A 17,781-nucleotide genomic window follows, 5' to 3' on the forward strand; every position below is an offset into this window, starting at 1 on the left:
TGATCACATTGCGTAAAGTAAATAAGCCTTAATTAAAAGTGCACACTCTGCACTAGTGGATCAGAATGAAAGGATACGAACTGGGTATGATTTAGTATTAATCCCTGTGAGACCTCGAGGTGATGGAAGAGCAAAGGTTGTGCAGAGTATAGCACAGTACATGGGAAGGTCTTCTCCCAGTGGAAAAGGGAGGTGCTGCCATGATGCCAGCACGGCTGCACCAACGAGGTGCAAAGGGAAAACCATCACTTTTTATCCCCTTTTTAGCGCCCTTTACTTCTCGGGGTGGATGGAATCCATCTGGTTGAAGTTCTGCAGTGAAAGCAAATGGAGGGAAGGCACCACGGAAGCGACAAACCAAAGACCTCTCTGTAAATCAAGCCTCTATATTAATTCATCCCAAATTAGCCCATTAAAATAAAGCAGCAGTTGATTAATATCCTTAAGTAACACTTAGAGTTGAGTGAGAACTTGATGCTAATATACTTGATATTGCAGTGCATTAAGAGACTGTCTCCAGCCAACGCAGAGATGCTTTCAGAGTTCAGCTCTCAGCAAAAGAGATGATGGCGGTAAGGAAGGCATGAAGGAATTTCTTCAAGAGGAAACACGTGCTACAGAGAGGGCACCTGGGCACTGTTCAGAGGGATGTTTCCCTTTCTGGAGTACCCCAGTTGTTACAGAAGATGCACTGGGAGAAGTTCCAGATCCAGACAAATGTTCTGAAGATGTGAGCTGATGGTTCAGCAGTGCAGAGGGATGTTAAGGTGATGGTGAGCTCTGCAAATGGCCGCTGGGCACCGCATGGTGTGTGGCTGCTCTACCCTATGTACCATCATTAGGATGGGATTTCTGCCTCTTTACTTCTTCTATAGATTTCACAGTGCCAATATTTCGCTTCCGGGCATGTTAGACAAATTAAAGTGACAAAACTCAATATGCAAATTAAGCTCATTAACATATTAATCAAACTGTCGATACTACAAAAACTAACACAAGCCTGCCAAATAATCATCTCACTAATGACTTAAGGCCATGCCTTTTGCCAATTAGCACTGCAGCCCGCTCGGCTTCCGCTTGCCCACTTCCAGATGTTGTGAACAAATAGTCTTTGCCAGAGCGCTACACTGCAGTTCTTTGCATGATAATTACTTTGGTATTTAATTGCTTTGTTTTCTTACCCCAAAAATAAATAAATAGATGTCCTTAATTACGTGGTGTTGCGAATTAGTACAACAAAGATTGTGAACTCCAGCTTTATACAGCCAGATTCTTAATTACGTCAAAGGAAGCGTGAAAACCCTTCCCATGCCGTGCATGCAATGCAACATATACATGGAACAGTCATCCCTTATACATCCTGTAGACTCATTTTCTTGTAAAGGGCTTTCCCACAAACCTGTGGGTGTCAGAATCCGATATAATTAGCATTTTCAAATCAATTTTGACATCTCTCTGAACGTTTTCATTTCAAACGTTTACTGTTCTATTTATCAAAACTATCTTTCCAGTAGGTAAAATGTGACTGGGTGGGAAAAATAAAACAACAACTGGCAGCAATTTTAATCAAAGAACAAAATCAGTCGGCGTTCCCCATAACATAGTAAAACATTTCCTTGCAAAATTGGTAGTGCTTTTTCCTTCCTGAAGTCCAATTGGGCTCCTCTCCCAATTAATACCTCCTGATTGATTTGAGAGTGGGCTTCACAATAAGCCATTTGTTACAGCCTTACGGGTCTTCTTGCTTTGATGGCCGTGTTGTAACTGCTTTGAGGATGGGGTTGTGCTGGAGATGGGTGAGTCGCGGTGAGCGCAGGCAGTGCAGCATTTCACTCCATCACTGACATTTCCTCCAGTAACACAAGGTCACGCAATTAACGAACGGCAAAGAAGAGCCATGAAAAAATGGATATTAATGAAGTGTAACTCCGAGTAATAACGCCGTAAGCAACCTCTGATAACAAACACATTTTCCTAATAACATCTTCAATTATCTTCATTAGCGCCTGTCTGTGGCAAGATGTGCCGTCGCCCTCCAGGACCATGGACTAAGCAGATCTCAAATGCCCGGTGCCTCCAACACTCCATACAGCAAAGTGCTCACTGATGGACAAGCCTAAATGATGATAATATGCATTTATCATCATTTTGCAGTATGCCTTCTTCGTGTCATCAAGAACCTGAAATTTGAATAGAACTCTCTGCGTTACCCAGGAGGCCTTCAGGCTCCAGGGGGACTCAAAGCACTGCCTGTCAGTCCAACCATAGGGCTGTGGCATCACCAAGCTTGGAAATGATCTCCATGATGATCCAGTCCCATCAGCCACCTTACTCCCAGTACTGTACACAGAACCATACTGCTCTGCCTATCTGCTCACATTCCTTCTGCCTTTGGGTTTTTGCTGACAGACCTCCATGTCATCACTAACTTAGATTTAATAAAGCCATTATCTGCAAATTTGCTTCTTTCTCCTTCGAATTACAAAGCGTTCAGCCTCAACCCCTGCAGCCCTGCTGTGATCACGTGCAGACGGTAACAAGGTTATGTCTCAATCCAGCCCTCCCTGGTGCACACCGAGCGCATCTCCTCGACTCACCAACCCCATTTAGTGTGAGTTATTCTGTTGTTGTTGTCATTGCTGCTACTTGCCGGAATTGTGACAGCTGAGGAAGAAGGTGGAGAGAAGGGAATAGAGCTTTTGTAGCTTTTGGTAGTTTCATTCAAGCTCAATGAATCTGTGATAAGAATAATTAAAGGCACTAACAGAGGGAATCATCAGTGGAGGGAATTGACTGCAGCACTGAAGAATGAGGAGGCACTGCTGGGACGTGGGGCTGAGCCCCATATTTCAGCATGAGGAGTTCACACCAGATTGAGGAGGTGAAGGTGCAGGGACCCCAGCTGCAACTGGGAGACCATCAGGAATGCTAAGCAACTCCAACAGCCTCCAGCTCATGGCCAAAATGACAGCCTTGAAATGAAGTCTAGTCAGTACAGCTGTGCTGCTGATCAGCCCATTGTAAGGCTCCAGAGAAAGGTTCTCATCCTTGCCAGGGAGACATCTCAAGATGAGAAACGACAGAATACAAAACTGTTTTTTGTGGGCAGAGAAAGAGAGGGCAAAATAAATGAGCCCATGGTGTTGCTGAAGGGCATCCTTCAAACGCCTGCGTTGTTTCTTAAGAGCAGACTCTTAAACTAGAACAGAGTCAACCTCTGCTGACTCACCTGTGTATGGAGAGGAGCAGTTGGAGGCCTCTGTATGCACAACCCAATGCCACCTAGTTGCCATCCCATGGCCCCAGAGCAGCAGCCCCTTGCTGCAATGCTGTCCTGCAGCACCCAATGTGCTTCTCATGGAGAGGCATTAATCAGAGGGTGCGAGGGGCTGGATGTCAGCTCCCTAAGCCAGACTGTCTCATTGGCTTTGCAAAGGCATTTCCATAGGATAAGGAACAAAAAAAAAAAAAAAATTAGAAAAAGGTGTGAATACTGCACTTCTGCCCCTGTCTAGCCCTGCGTGCTGTAACAGATTGGTGAAATAACTTCATCCACCAGTTTATTAACAGCTTGCCCTCTCTTGTATCTCACCTTCATAATGAGATAGAGCAGATATGATGGATTACATTCTGCCTCCTGCTTCTATCCTGAATGAATTATCATTTCACTCCTCTCTCCACCTCGCGTCCAGCTGCCTCCAGCCCATTCAGCAGCAGGAGGTGAAGCTGTGTGATGTGGAAAGTAAAGGTCTGGCTGAGAAAGCGGCCTTAATGTCCACGCTGGTAGATGGGCATCAGCATTGGAGTTTTACTGACATATCAGAATGGATCATCTGGAACGTGACATGTCCCTCCTTGCATCTTAAGCCAACTTGTGCATAACAAAGAGATCAGTTCATTCAAGCATACTGAAGGCAACTATTTGAGATTAGAGATGTATCAGCACCAATAAATATCTGGTTTCTTTTCTGTAGCAAAAAGCTGCTTCCTGACCCCAGCCATTATCTCGTGTCCCTGAAATATCAGAGCTGGCAACACGCAGCTCTTGCCCTGACCACTGTGATGACAGCCAGTATTGAAAGTAACAAGATGGAAAGAAAACAAATATAGGCATATTTTTGAAGATAATGCAGAGCCACAAAGCTATGTGGGTTCCATCGTATGTCCCTTTTCATATGGAGGCTGTTGGCTCGAGACATCCCAGGAGCACAGCCGAACTGTGGCCAGCAGCAGTAAGGACTCCAGCCCAGCTCCGTGCTTTATCTTTGTTGTATCTCTCAGCAGTAACTTTGAGTAATTACAAGTTGGGTAGAGACATGAGAATTGCCTTTTCACTTTAAAGTCAATTTAGCGCTATGAAAATTCATGAAGCAAAAATTAATAAGCTCCATGCAGCTTCAGCACTGACCTCTGCATCTTCTTTCTCTCTTTGCCAAGAATTTGTTACCAGTTCTATTACCAGGAGCTGCTTCTTCCCCAACACCAGGAAAAAGCATCAGGGACCAAAAGACAGAGAGAGCAAAGCTCTCTACCCATCAGCATGACAGCCTCGGAGGCTCACTGATGTTTTATCCTCCCACAAACTTTCCTGGCAGTGTTTTTCTTTACAAGCATTTTAACCCAATGAGGAAGGCCATCCAACCTCCACTATCTATTCACTGTAAGTGAATACTGGGAGGCTGATTGCTAAATGGGCCAACCTGAGAACCATTCTGGCTTTTGATCAACTTTCTTGCTCTCTCGATCCTGTAATAAAACCTCCATCGGAGTCAGAAACAGAAAGAAATTGCAAACAAGACATTTTTTGCTACCATTATGTGAAAAATACGGACACGATGGGGAAAGCAAACTCCAAACTCACCCTGGTGAGCAAAGTATGGGATGAAACAAGTGCAGAGCAACTCTGAAAAGACAAGGAATAGACTTTGACAGATGGATGTAAATGTGCCTTTCAGTGCAAGGGAACAGTTGATTCTAAGGCATGAAATCAAATTAGTGCATCTGCAGCTGCCTATGTGTCATCCAGATTCATATTTTACACACTAAAGACATTTTTTAACCTCATGTTAGCTACACTTTTTTTCTTCCTCTTTTTTTTTTCTTCAATATTACACTTTCCAGGCTTTGCAAAACGATATTGGCAGGTATTAAAATGAAAGCTGAAGCAACGGTGCAATCTGTCTCATTTTCTATTGTGAAATGACAGAAATCTGTTTTGGATTCATTTACCATCAGGTAAAGAGAAGACAGTTTTGGAATATATAAAATCCCAGTCTTGACTCCATCAGGAAAAGCAGAGCTGTCCAACAGCGTGCCAGGATTGCTGCCTTCACACCACGTGCTGCTGGACTCAATGGTTTCACCTCAAACCCAAAAGCTCACCTACTTGGTGCTTCGAGAGCTGAGAACGATGCAGACAGAACAGATGAAAGATGAGGAATCTGCTTTCTGATTCCTTACATAAACACTGTGTGCTCCACTTGAGCTTTCTGTGAGCAATGATTACAGAATGGATGCCTACAGCCCTCAGAATTGATCAAAATCAAAAGATGAACTTGTTCGGCTCTTGTAGCCAATTCCTGAGGGTTTGGTCAAATTTAGTTGAGGATAAAATTAAACAGGGATTGATTTGTGTAGGAGGAACTGTAGTTGCAAGGTTGGCGAATGGTACATACTGCAAGTGGGAATGGCTATTGCCTGAACACAAATCTGATTAATTTGGGCCAGGAAGACACAACATACAACCTTTTCCAGTGCAATACTGTGCAACCCAAAACACATGCACAGAGATTGACTGTTTTCTTGTAACACAATGAGACAGCAAACTAAAATGAGGGCTTTGTGAGTCCTTATGATCTGATTCCCTTCCTCAGTGCTGTGTTTGTCATCCTCTGTACGGCAGAATGTCAACACTTAGTAACATACCAAGTGAAAACGTTACCAATGGAACCTGAGTGATGGGTCCTCCATTGAAAATGAGAACTCATCTCTGCTGATTGATTTGGGGAAGAGGAACAGGAATAGAGGAGAGGAGGGGCCCACTGCTGCCAAGTGAAAGTGTGCTATGGGAGCATAACATGGCACAACGCAAGCATAAGGGGAGGGATGTGCTCAAGAACAGAGCAATTTCCAAGGTACCTGGCTATCCATCCTGCTTATAAGAGATGTAACCAGGTGAGACGTGCCATTGGTAAATGGGAAGGCTGCAGCTTCACAACTAAAGCTGGGAACTGCTGTAGCTTCACTAGGGGTGTTACTTCAGCACCAATAGAACACATAGTAATGAATTTCTGCATCACGATGTGTTCCAAAAGCAGTTCTTTGTACCCTTCTCTGACTCAGCAGTACCACCAGGGAATGACACTGCTTGCAAAGCCCCTCTGGCTCAATGAAGCCTTTACCCTGCTGCAGAGTGGTGGATTACTTTCCCCTCATCACACCCCCACACCACTTTACTTTCCCTTCAAAGCCCAGTGATGTCTGTCATGTTCCCATTTAAAGTCCCCTGTTCTTACACACATTACATTCGTGACGCCTGCTGCGGCTGCACACAAAGTACCAAATAATGCAGGGAGGAGGAAGAGAAATCAAAGCATTTTAGAAATCCTAAGCTTGGCAAAAGCTGTGTGTAATTTTGCTTAGGTTGCAAGTTGGCTGGAGAAAACCATATCAAAGCACCATCATTTCCAATTGCCTGAGCATTACTTTTTAAGTTTATTTTTACTGCTCATTGTAGATCCCAGACTGACAGCTCTGAAAACTGTATATTTTCTATTTATGCAAGAATAAAAAGCAACAACTCAGCAAAAGCACAGACATCTGATATATGTCTCTATAATAATGAAACTAAACTGTTGACTCGGGAGCGTCACCAGGAAGGATTGTTCCACCACAACCAGCTCAGCCCTGCCCCTCTTCTTCTTCAGACTCACTACTTGTTGGCAATGCTTCTAATAGACAGAGCTCAGTACTGATAGCCCAGCATTATATTCATTATATTTCTGGAGAAGATGAGGATAAGACTGGAAATTCAGAGCAGCTCTGGTTCTGTGCCTACATTTCAGCCATACCCCTCCATCCCAAAGGGTTCAACAGAGGCACTTGGAGTTCCCGGTGACTCCAACTCAAACCAAAGCAGAAAACAGCAATTTCCATAGGAGTCCTCTTAAATAAGAAGGAATTTTACCTGTAGATCTGCTGGTATGAGTTATTTCTGCTGGTCTGTCCCTGGCATTAGGTGGAATATTGTCAGAATGCATCATTTCCTGATATCCAGATGCAAATTACAGGAGCTGTAGGTCCTGAAATCAGCAAAAGAAAGTTGAAAATGCATTAGGCTCGGGAGCAAGATTGGCTGTCACCATAATATTTCTATTACAGCAAATACCCGATTGGAAATAAAACAGCTCATCCTCACATAAGTCCTCTGCTCCCATTTTGGAACCTTTTGACACTTAGTACATCTGCATGCTGTACCTGGTTTATTATAAGCCAACAAGTTCCGCACAGTTCTCCAGCAATGAATTACAGCCTCCCACCCCACTTGGGCAGGGAAAGAGGTTGGTTTGGTGCTGTGTGGGTGCACAGCAGCCATGCAGAGCAGCTTAGGAAACGGGCTGAGAAAGGAGATGGACATTTATCATCTGCTGCCCTGTGATGGTGTCGGAGATGCTCCCCAAAAACAGGTAAGAACTTGTGATCTCAAACACTGTGGGGAAAACCCATCTTAGAGCTACCTGCAGGCACGCTTCTTGCTTGTCTATTTCATGTGTCAACAGCTATGGGAAGACTTAAAGGAACTGAGATATTAACTTAAGAACTTGACTTAAACACTGGCTGATGCTGAAGGCAGCGCTGTGCTGTCCCAGAGCCCCCCCTAGCGCAGCTCTGTGCAGCCCAGCTGTCAGTCCCAGCATCGTTACTAGTTTCTAAGGTATTAGAATGATGCCTGTGCAGCCGTGTTATTATTTAAGGCTATTATCAGCAGAGGGGGAAAACCACAATGGGGGCCAGCAGGACCCACCCGATGCACAGCAGGACCCACTGCAAGCTGACACCCAAGAGATCAGATAGAGATCCTCTGTATCACAGCCCAGGCTCAACCTTAAGCACAAAGGCTGCAGAGACCTGCAAAGATTCCACACCATCCCTGTAAGCAAGTTTACATCCTTATTTCATAACCTTTCTCATCCATCAGACATTTAGTTCCGCAGTCGGAAGGCAGGTTAATCAAACAGCATTAAGTGTATGAATGAAATGCCACGGTAAATAACATTTGCAAATAGAGCCAACTGAACTTCATCTAATAAAAGGAACCATTTCAGGACCTACAACTACTCCTGTTATCAGATCCCGCTTTTATTTTCACAGAGCAACTATTTGAGCCTCACTCCCTATATAAATCTGAGCCTATTTGAGCTGCACATTGGCAAGAGGAGCTGCTGAGGAAATCGAGTGTGATTCAAACTCACCAAGCATCAATCAGCGCAACCCATAACGAATGGAAAACAAAATCATGATGAAGATCATCAGGAGAAAAAAAAAGTGCCTATTTGTCTTATAGGGCAAAGCACGGGTCCCCCCTCCCCATAACCACCCCACTGCTCACACCCCCATGTTCAGCCCCCACCACCCCCCTGACCCCTGCAATGCAATGGGAGAGGACACCAAACCTGCCCTGCTCCTTGCTTTGAGGACCGTGGGGTTTTGTGGCCATCAAGCAGAGAGGGACACAGCAGCTGGCACTCCTGCAGCACTTGTAAGATGCCTTAAGAGGGCTGTCTAACCAAAAACCTTGACTGTGTGCTTCTAGTGCAGCTCATAAAAAAAAGCTGTTATCTCTCCTTGAAAACCTCTCTTCCTTCAGAGTTTTCTCAGTGGCTCTCGAGCTGAGGAGAGCCGCTCTCAGGAGCGTTCTCCATCCCCATCTCTATTGTGGCACATGGAAAGTTGTCTGTGGATTCAGCAAAGTGCCCTTTTGCTTTGTGAGGCTCATGGAGCACTGGGGCTGAGCAGGGGGGGGGGGGTCAGGCAGGGGCTCCCCACTGATGCTGCTGCTGGAAGGGAATGCTTTCTCCTCCTCAGGTTCTTGCTTTATCCCATTGGGGTCTTCATGTGAGCACAAAGACCTCTATCTGCTCCCTGGGCTCTGAGCATGAACCTCCCTGAATGTCCCATAAAGCCTCATCACGGGAAGGTATGGAGGACTTCTCCTTCCTGCTCCCATTCATTCCAGACCTTTTCCATTCGCATCTCCTGTGGAAGATTACACACAGTCTATGACCACAGCCTGCAAGTCCAAAGCGGAGGCAGGAATTGGAAAGAAAAGGATGATGGAACACAGAGTGGGAGACATGGCCAAGGCTGCTCAGTGAAAAGCCTCTTTTTGAACAGTTCTGTAGAGTGCAAATATGGGGGAAAAAAAAAGAAACCACCCACAGCAATATGGGTTAAGGAACATTTGTCAATAAGAAAGAATAAAAGCAGGCACTAAAACAACAGAAATAATGACTCGGCTTTCCAGATTTTGATTCTAAAATGCCTGGTGCCCCAGGCAGCTCACTGAAAAAATCCTTCTTCAGCACAGAACCTCACTGTTTCGCCTCAAATAGTCATAGTTAACAAATATTCCCTCTGAGTGTGGGTCTGTCTGTGCATATATGAGAGCCACTGACAGACAGCCTGTAGCTATATGGAACTGTCATGGGGGAACGGCAGCAAAAGCAAGAAGTAAAATTACAGCGATATTTCTTAGGGCTGGGAGAAAAAATATATATATATTCCTTCTTTCTTCCTCTGTCCCAATATCCTTGAGGTGCCCCAACACCACTCTGCCATCTGCAGGCAACACCATAAGGACCTGAGTCTTGGTGTATGGGAAGATGCCACCATGCAGCTCATCCAACCCCTGCAACCCTTCCCTATGCCCAGTCCAAGCAGCCCAACTAAGGCCCAGCCTCCATCTGTGTGTTAACTGCAACAAAACCAGATCATTAATATTTAAACAATAACAGTTTCGCAGCATGCTTCCAGATGTTCCTGCTCTCATTATTGCTTTATTACTTTAAAAATCAACAGTACGTGATGTATTAAGTACACAGCCTTCTGACTCTTGTCTACACGCTCTCGTCTTTTGGGAGTATTCTATGAGAGAATTATTATTTTTCTTTAACAGCCTCTGAAATAAAATCTGAGCTCATTTAAGTCAAAATCCTTGGTCTGAAACAAACCCCACAGCCACGCACTGCTATCACCCAGCAATCCCCCCCCCCATAATAAAAGTACATTAAAGAACCCCTTCAATTTGCCTTCATTTGGATTTCCCTTGCCTGAACCACATGAATACCTGTAAGCCCTCATCTGATGACACAACTGCTTTGTATTCCATTTAAGGCTGTTTCATCTGTAATCTTCGGAAGGTAGGAGGACTGAGTTGTGTCACTTTCTAGTCTTTGCCAATAATGTCATAATTTGATACAGAAACCGTGCACACTATTCTATTCAAATCTGATATTTAAAGCACGCTCTGGCAGACAGCTGACTTCTATTGATGCGTTTATCCGATTTCTCTCTGCCTTTTTCTTCTGGAAATACTCAGAGGGAATACGTCGCATCACATTTGTGTTACACACACGGAACCTTCAGAACTTCTATTTGTCTTTTTATTCCTGGATGATGGTCAATAGATGAGCATGTTAAACAAAAAAAAGAGAGATGAAACTGCCAAGACTGTAAATTAGGTGAATTGGAATCACGTGCAATAGAGATAGAGCTCTAAGAGCTTTAATCTCAGCAACTTGGTCTGAGTCATCTTCAGGCCTTCTCCACCTCCTTCCCCTTTCACTGCCTCAACTGTAATCTATTGCATGAACTTAATATGCAGTAGAGCCCACCATATGAACCCAGGGAAGATGAAAGAGTTGTTTCAGATCGGACAGAATGAAGGTTATAAACTGCTTCAATTAAAGCTATGGAAAGCCCTGGATTCCCTGGATTACGTTTCCACATCTCAATATTTGTCCATGTTGTGCACACAAACAGCCCCCTGAAGAATCCTCCCCTCGGTCATTTTCCCTTTCCTTAATCCTGATTTACACAGCCTGCCCTCCTGGGATATTAAAGGGATCTCATAAGGACAATCCAACTTCATATCGATTCCCTTCCCCGCATCCATAACATTGGTTGCCTTAGGAAGGGAAAACAACAACGAAGCGTGGTTTAATCTAAATACCACTTTCAGCAACAGGAAAAAAAGAGAAACCCCACACGTGGAATAAACAAAAAAAAGCAGAGGACGACAATTGTTTGCTTTGCTAAGGCTGTGCTATGTGAAACATGAGATATAAAGTGACAAGGGAAGGAGCTGATCGTTGTTTGAACAACATCCATATCAGCACAGACACGTATGAATCTGGCAAGGGACGGGGAAGATCCAAACTCCAAATAACAGTGATGTATCAGTAAGTATTATTCAGACAGCAGAGGTTGGCTGAGACCAGAGAGCGTCTATCAGCTGCATCAAACCCCCCCAACCCAATGCTATGGCCAGAACTTTGCATTCTAACTATTTAGAGCTGAGATTTAAAAAGGTAACGTGACGACTCATGGTGCCAAATCAATTTCTGATGATCAATATAGCGGCGAGTGATGTATAATGAGTATGTAAAAGATATATTTAGCTGTAGATTATACTAGTAATAAGGGCTACATGAGCAATAGCTCCATAATTACATTTTATGAATACAGGAAACCTTTTGAGGAATGCTCTGAGATTTAATTGACATTTAACAAGATAACTACAGTGAGTTAATTAGAAATTATATGCTAAAAATATGAATTAACTTTTAAATAATATTTTAGCTTGCTACAGTATAGCTACAGTGCCTTGTTAGATGCCAGTGGAGCAACTAAATGAAACAGTTCTTTCCAATCACATCTTTCTAATTCATTTCCCACAAACTGAAGCCTGCATTATCAGCTCCTCATCCTGAATCTTTCTTTTGGTACAAATAGGGTGAATTGATCTGATTAGCAAAAGATTCATCTTTATGGCTCCCTCATACTTCTTTCAAACGGAGCTTTCTCTTACATTTCCAGCAGCATCCAGAGAAATGATTTCACTCTGGCTGCGCTTTCAGCTCCGAACCCAGAAGGAAACTGCAAAGGAAGGCACTGCCAAGCATTTAGACTCCCTGCAAGGTGATACATCAGGGATTCTGACAGTGCTAATACAGAGATTCGGAGAATAAAACAACCCTGAGCTGGTTCTGATATGGATGGCTGTAATCACAAAGGAAATACAATACAGGTGCTCTCTCTCCCCTTGCTACCTGCGTCCCAGATGACTCCAAGGTCCCTCTTGCAACTTCTTTTTGCCAACACGCCTTCGTTAGCATTCGGGACTGGATTATGCATACAGAGCATGCATGATTTAGTGTCCCTGCTCTTGAAAATGTCGCTTAGTTCAATATATCACAGGAGGAAATGGAGAAAACAAGATGATAAAGCAGTGAAGGATGGGCAAGATGACCCGATCTGCACCTGAGACTGCAGCACCGTGTGCTTAATGCAAATTGAAGGCTTGTTTTTTAAACTACGGAAACCAGACATAAGCAGAACAGCTTGAACAGGAGATACACCATCTTTAGCCTGAGCGCAGAACGTGGATCTCCATCTGACTAGAAGCTTTCTGAAAACCTTTAACAATAAAAAGCAAAATCGTTCATGTTGTCCCTACCTCCCCATCCTGCCCAGGGAGAGCAGAACAGCACAACCAAGAGCCGCACTCCCAGAGAGGAGGATTTTGGGTCGTTAAGCTGCTCCTAATAATAACAGGTTGCCCAAGGAGGCTGTGGAAGCCCCATCCCTGCAGGCATTCAAGGCCAGGCTCGATGTGGCTCTGAAGCAGCCTGGGCTGGTGACTGGTCACCCTGCACATAGCAGGGGGTTGGAATTGGATGAGCATTGTGGTTCTTTTCAACCCAGGTCATTCTACGATCCTATGATCCTATAAAATGAAGATACCATCACAAGAGGAGTTACAGCTTGAACTCCAAGCTCAAGGTCCATCTCACCCAAACTCCTCATGACTTCTCTTTACTAACAGCAGATCAGAGCCCCTCGTTTGGAGCAGATATGACTTTACTACCTGGAGCTTCTATTTAGTTGAAAGGAGCATCACTGTACGACATGTCACAGCGTGCTGGGTGGGGATGACTGGATTACGACCGAGAATAATTGAGCTGATACATTTCAGCATTTTTCTTTGAATAAATTATTTGCAAATAAACATTTTCATTATTCGTCCATCTCTGATGTTCCATTAGCATTCAGTGAATTATTTATTCAGCAGCTTTTCCCATCAATCACTGAATAAATTATTCGCAAATAAATTATTCTACCAGCTTTTCCTTTAAAGATGTCCCTTTGAGAACAATAGCTTCCCAGAATAGAAAACAGGCAAAGGGAGAGATTTAAAAGGCCTGATGCTCATCTCTGTTGTCTTGCTAGAAATCTGAAGGATTATCATAGAAATCTGCTGCCTTCTTCTGTATTGAGGTGTAACTCAGCATAGAGAGCTTTGCTTTGCTGAAGCCAGCACAAAATACCTGCAATGCCCTCAGACCCAGGTCTATATCTGGCATGCAGCTCCATTTCCAGCTCACCAAGCCATGCTGGATGCCAATGCCCTCAGATCAAACCATGAGCACAGCTCCCAGGGCTGCTGCAGTCCCATACAGCTCCTTCTCCTTCTCATTTCCATCACTGCACCTTCTGATGCATAATGCATTCCCACCCCACCAGTACACCCAGCCCCAGCATACGCCTTGTTTGTGTCTGGGCCAAGGAGGATGAAAGCCTGTTAGAACTAAATGAAGGCTACATTTATGCCAATTTTAAGGGATAATTGAGGTGCGGCGCGGGGGAATTCGCTGAACTCCTCCGTCCTTCTAACAAGAAAGAGCCTCTTTTGTTAAGCGGCACAAAAAGTCACCCTCATTAAAACAAGCCACCTTTATCAGAACCACGTGGAGGATTTATCATCACTCCCAGATGCTGCTGCTTTTCAGGGGGATGCAGGAATATGTGTGTGTGTGGGGAGGGGGGGGGGACACCAAGAAGGGAGGCCTTGTTTCAAGAGGGTTCATTATCAAAGCATTGCGATCCTCGTGTTGATATCAATCACTGCAGCGTGCACAGGGCTGTGCCAGAGCCTTCATGACACCGACCCTACCTGGGCTTCCTAACAGCACTGCTGCAATTAATAATTGCTAATTTGTGCTAAATGAACAAACGGGAGACAATGTCACCGCGTGAGGGGGGGGACGAATGAACAATAATATTAAGATACGTAATTGACTTAATTTCAGGCCACAGCAAACCTTTCCTCATCCTCAGAGTAATTGTGTAATGACATTTACGTATAATAGACTTGTGACATTATAAATGACACTTATGTCAGGATTGTCAGGCTGTGACAGCCTCAGAGACAGCTCCAGTGAGAAATTAATCATTTCTGAGGCTTGAAAGTTGCTCATTTATCGCTGCCAAGTGAGATCTTGCAAAAACAAGATCCTGCAATGAAGCGTGGGCTCCCACCCATGTTACCCTTCAGGACCTGCAGAGAAAAGTCGTTCTCCATCCACTCAAAGATCACAGTCAAAGGCATCCCCACATTCTCCATTCCTTCCCCCTCCAACATCACAGCACCTTTTACCAGCTCCTTATAATGCACACACACCTGTAAGCATTCCAATGTGTTACAGAAGCCTGTATTATCATCAATGTGTAGATCTCTGAAAGGGTTATTTGTTGAGGAGGACATTTTGAAACATACTGTACATAATGAATACCAAAGAGAAAGGGAAAAAAAAACCTTCTCCAGCTCAGTTTATGGGTTATTATTAGACCATCAAACTGTCGTTTTTTTCAAAGCAGTTCAATTGTCACAAGTTTTTCTAATGGCTTCTAAAGCATTATCTAATGCCTGGGCCAAAAAAAAAACACCCCAAAAAAGCAGGAGAGGATCAAAGCCCCAGTCAGACTGTATGACAAATCAGTGTCTGTGGGCTAAACCATTCCTGTCCCATTTGCCTTCAGAAATATTTGTGAACTGCAAACCAAGCTGGCTTTATTTGTCCTCATGGCTTTCCTTTGCGTGTGCTGTGCATATAAAAACCCAGCACAGAGAGGACTACCCCATGACAGTCCTTCCCCATGGATGCCATGGATGTGCAGAGAGCATTGGGAGTTCCAACAGAAAGCCCTTGTGATTATGGAGAGCAAATCAATGGGAGTATATGGCAGGTGATGGAGGGGTGGGGGTCTCTCCCATGCAAAGACCCCGGGGCTGTGCTGTCCAACCCCCTGCTCCCCCAATACCTGATCAAGCATAGAGTAGAGTATCTTGGGTTGGAAGGGACCTTCAGGTCACTGTGCAGACTTCACGTCCTCTCCTTCTTTACCTTCCCTCTGCCAGTCCCCAAATAGCAACCACACATAAAATCAGGCTGATAATGTAATAGATACTTCAACCCCGATGACAATGGAACTTATAAACTGATTCCACTTAACCAGCTGTGACTGCAATAGGCCAATTCCACGTTTCTAATTAAATTACGTTATTTTCTAGGCGGAAGTTTATGAACAGAGGTGAGGAGTAATGAGATGAGCAAGGCACAGTGCCACGTGTACTTGTCAGATCTGAGACTCCTGTCTAGATGGCAAAATGAGTTATTCTATTTACATCTTTTTTAAATGTCACAGTATTTGCCTGTGTTTAATCTCGGGTTTGTAGGCGCATGGAGCCATTCTCAGAAAGGAAACAGGGATGACTCAAAGGGAAGACAACAGACCTCGCTGCATAAGGGGTGTAAAGAAGCTGGATTTCCTCAATAGCACCACTTTCTATGTATAAATCCTGCTTCCAAGTGGCAGCTTGCAAGATGACTTGGGAAGCAATGGGGCAGTGGTCTGGAGCTGGTGGTGGGGATAGGACAGGCCATCCTAAGGCTGCCCTCCCTCCTTCTGCCATAGTGCATCCCACAGCCCCCATCTGCCACCTCCAGAACAGGCACTGCAAACCCAGCAGGGCACTCTGCTGCTGCTTTCCCTCTGTGAGCAATTGCTGGGAATCCAGTTTTGCCTTATGAGTGTCCAGAGGCCAAATACAGATTGAGGGCTTAAAGATTTTTCTGAAATCATAAACAACGAGGGAAAGAAGCACAAGGAGTGGATATAAAGCTTTACGGCCTATGAAATTGGATCGCCTTTCATAGACCTTTACCTTTGGATGGACAGCGAGGGATTTGTCACCCTATGGGGGATGAGCTTTAAAACCTGAGAAAGAAAAGACAGAGCAATGTCTGATGGAGGACACGTGTTGCCCAGGAGCTGCAGGAGCCCCAGGAAACTCCCAGCCCTCAAATTATGTTTGTAATCAGTAGAGAATTACTCAGAAGAGGAGATTGCCATTTCAGCTCTGGTGTATTCAGCCTTTCCTCTCGCTCCATACTTCTGATTGCTCTGCTCCCTCCTCTGTAGCAGCTGATCCCAATAAATTGATTTTGATGATGTACTGAGAATTAGGCAGAGACTTCATTACACCAACTCGAGAGCAGACTTAGGGAGACATAATTGAACCTTTACGAATCCCTCAATCTCGTTTAGATGATCAATTATTTTGTTTATCTCCTTCAGCAGGCTCATGGAAGCCCAGCAGGGCAGCAACAAAGGAGAACTAAGGCATGTAAGCTGGTTTGTAGGTGTCAATGAAGGAACTTTGTAACCCGGGGCAGCTCTGGACAAGTGTGAATTTAGAACAGGATCTGAACCAGGGTGTAAGAATAGTCATTGATCGCAGCAAGCTGCTCCACATGCCTAAAGCACCAATGAAATGCAGCATCCCAGCAGAATAAGAAGCATCTTTTCATGTAAAAAAGCATATCCCTTAAAAGCATATCCCTTAACTTCAGTCACAAAGGGCTGTATCACAAATACACAAATCTGATGGTGAGGGTTGGTGCTCAATGCAAAGCACAAAAGCTCTGAGCAGAGGGGTATCCAATTCTCATGCAAAGCCCCTGCACTTCCCAGTGCTTTATAATGCAATACATCCACCATGGTGATTGTAGCTCTCAAGTGCAAAGAAACAGAAAAGCTGCAATCAGGAGAAAGGAGAGTGGCTCTCAGAAGCCCAAATGATGGCACAGATTGGAATGGGGCTGCTCTGTGCCACAAGGAAACTGCAAAGCTCATTGAAACAAAGCACATCTTCCAGAATGCTGAATGGGGATGAGACCCAAAATGAAATGAGGTGATGAACCTTTGTGGTGCTCCCATGTGAAGACATGAGGTCCTGTCACCATTCATATATGGAATGCTCAGAACGATGCAAAAGAGGCAGGTACCTAAAACGCATCAGAAATTAACTCATTTAAAGCACTTTGGGGCTCTTCTCCAAGACGATCGTTATAATTATATAGCACTGTTATTACTAATAGTAACAAGGGTGGTAATTATTACTGCCATCGTCTTATTATTGCTGTTAATACATCCTGTAGTACTGGGGATCAATTTAACTGTGAGGTGAACCAACACCATGGAGGTAAATGGGAAGGAGGGCTAAAGACAGCAACCAAGTGCTAGGACAAACAATCCCTTTTTGGCAGCAAATGATAAAAGACATCCAGCTGCCCCAGCTCCAAGGAGGAGCTTTAATACATCACCTGATCCAGCTGAAAAGCTTACAGAAATCTGGTTATATTTTTTAATCATCTTGCA

At 44.3% G+C, this 17,781-nt stretch overlaps 1 protein-coding gene across 1 annotated transcript in view; it reads right to left on the reverse strand.

Annotated features, from left to right (window-relative positions):
• Positions 1–17,781, reverse strand: part of PLXNA2 (plexin A2) — a 294,027-nt gene that overhangs the window by 230,739 nt on the left and 45,507 nt on the right. Inside the window, exon 4 of the mRNA XM_032449324.1 lies at positions 7,187–7,301. The gene's annotated coding sequence lies outside the window, so the exon portion shown is untranslated. The remainder of the gene's footprint in view (positions 1–7,186; positions 7,302–17,781) is intronic.

Source organism: Coturnix japonica, chromosome 26, assembly GCF_001577835.2.
Source record: "Coturnix japonica isolate 7356 chromosome 26, Coturnix japonica 2.1, whole genome shotgun sequence".
Classification (NCBI taxonomy): domain Eukaryota; kingdom Metazoa; phylum Chordata; class Aves; order Galliformes; family Phasianidae; genus Coturnix; species Coturnix japonica.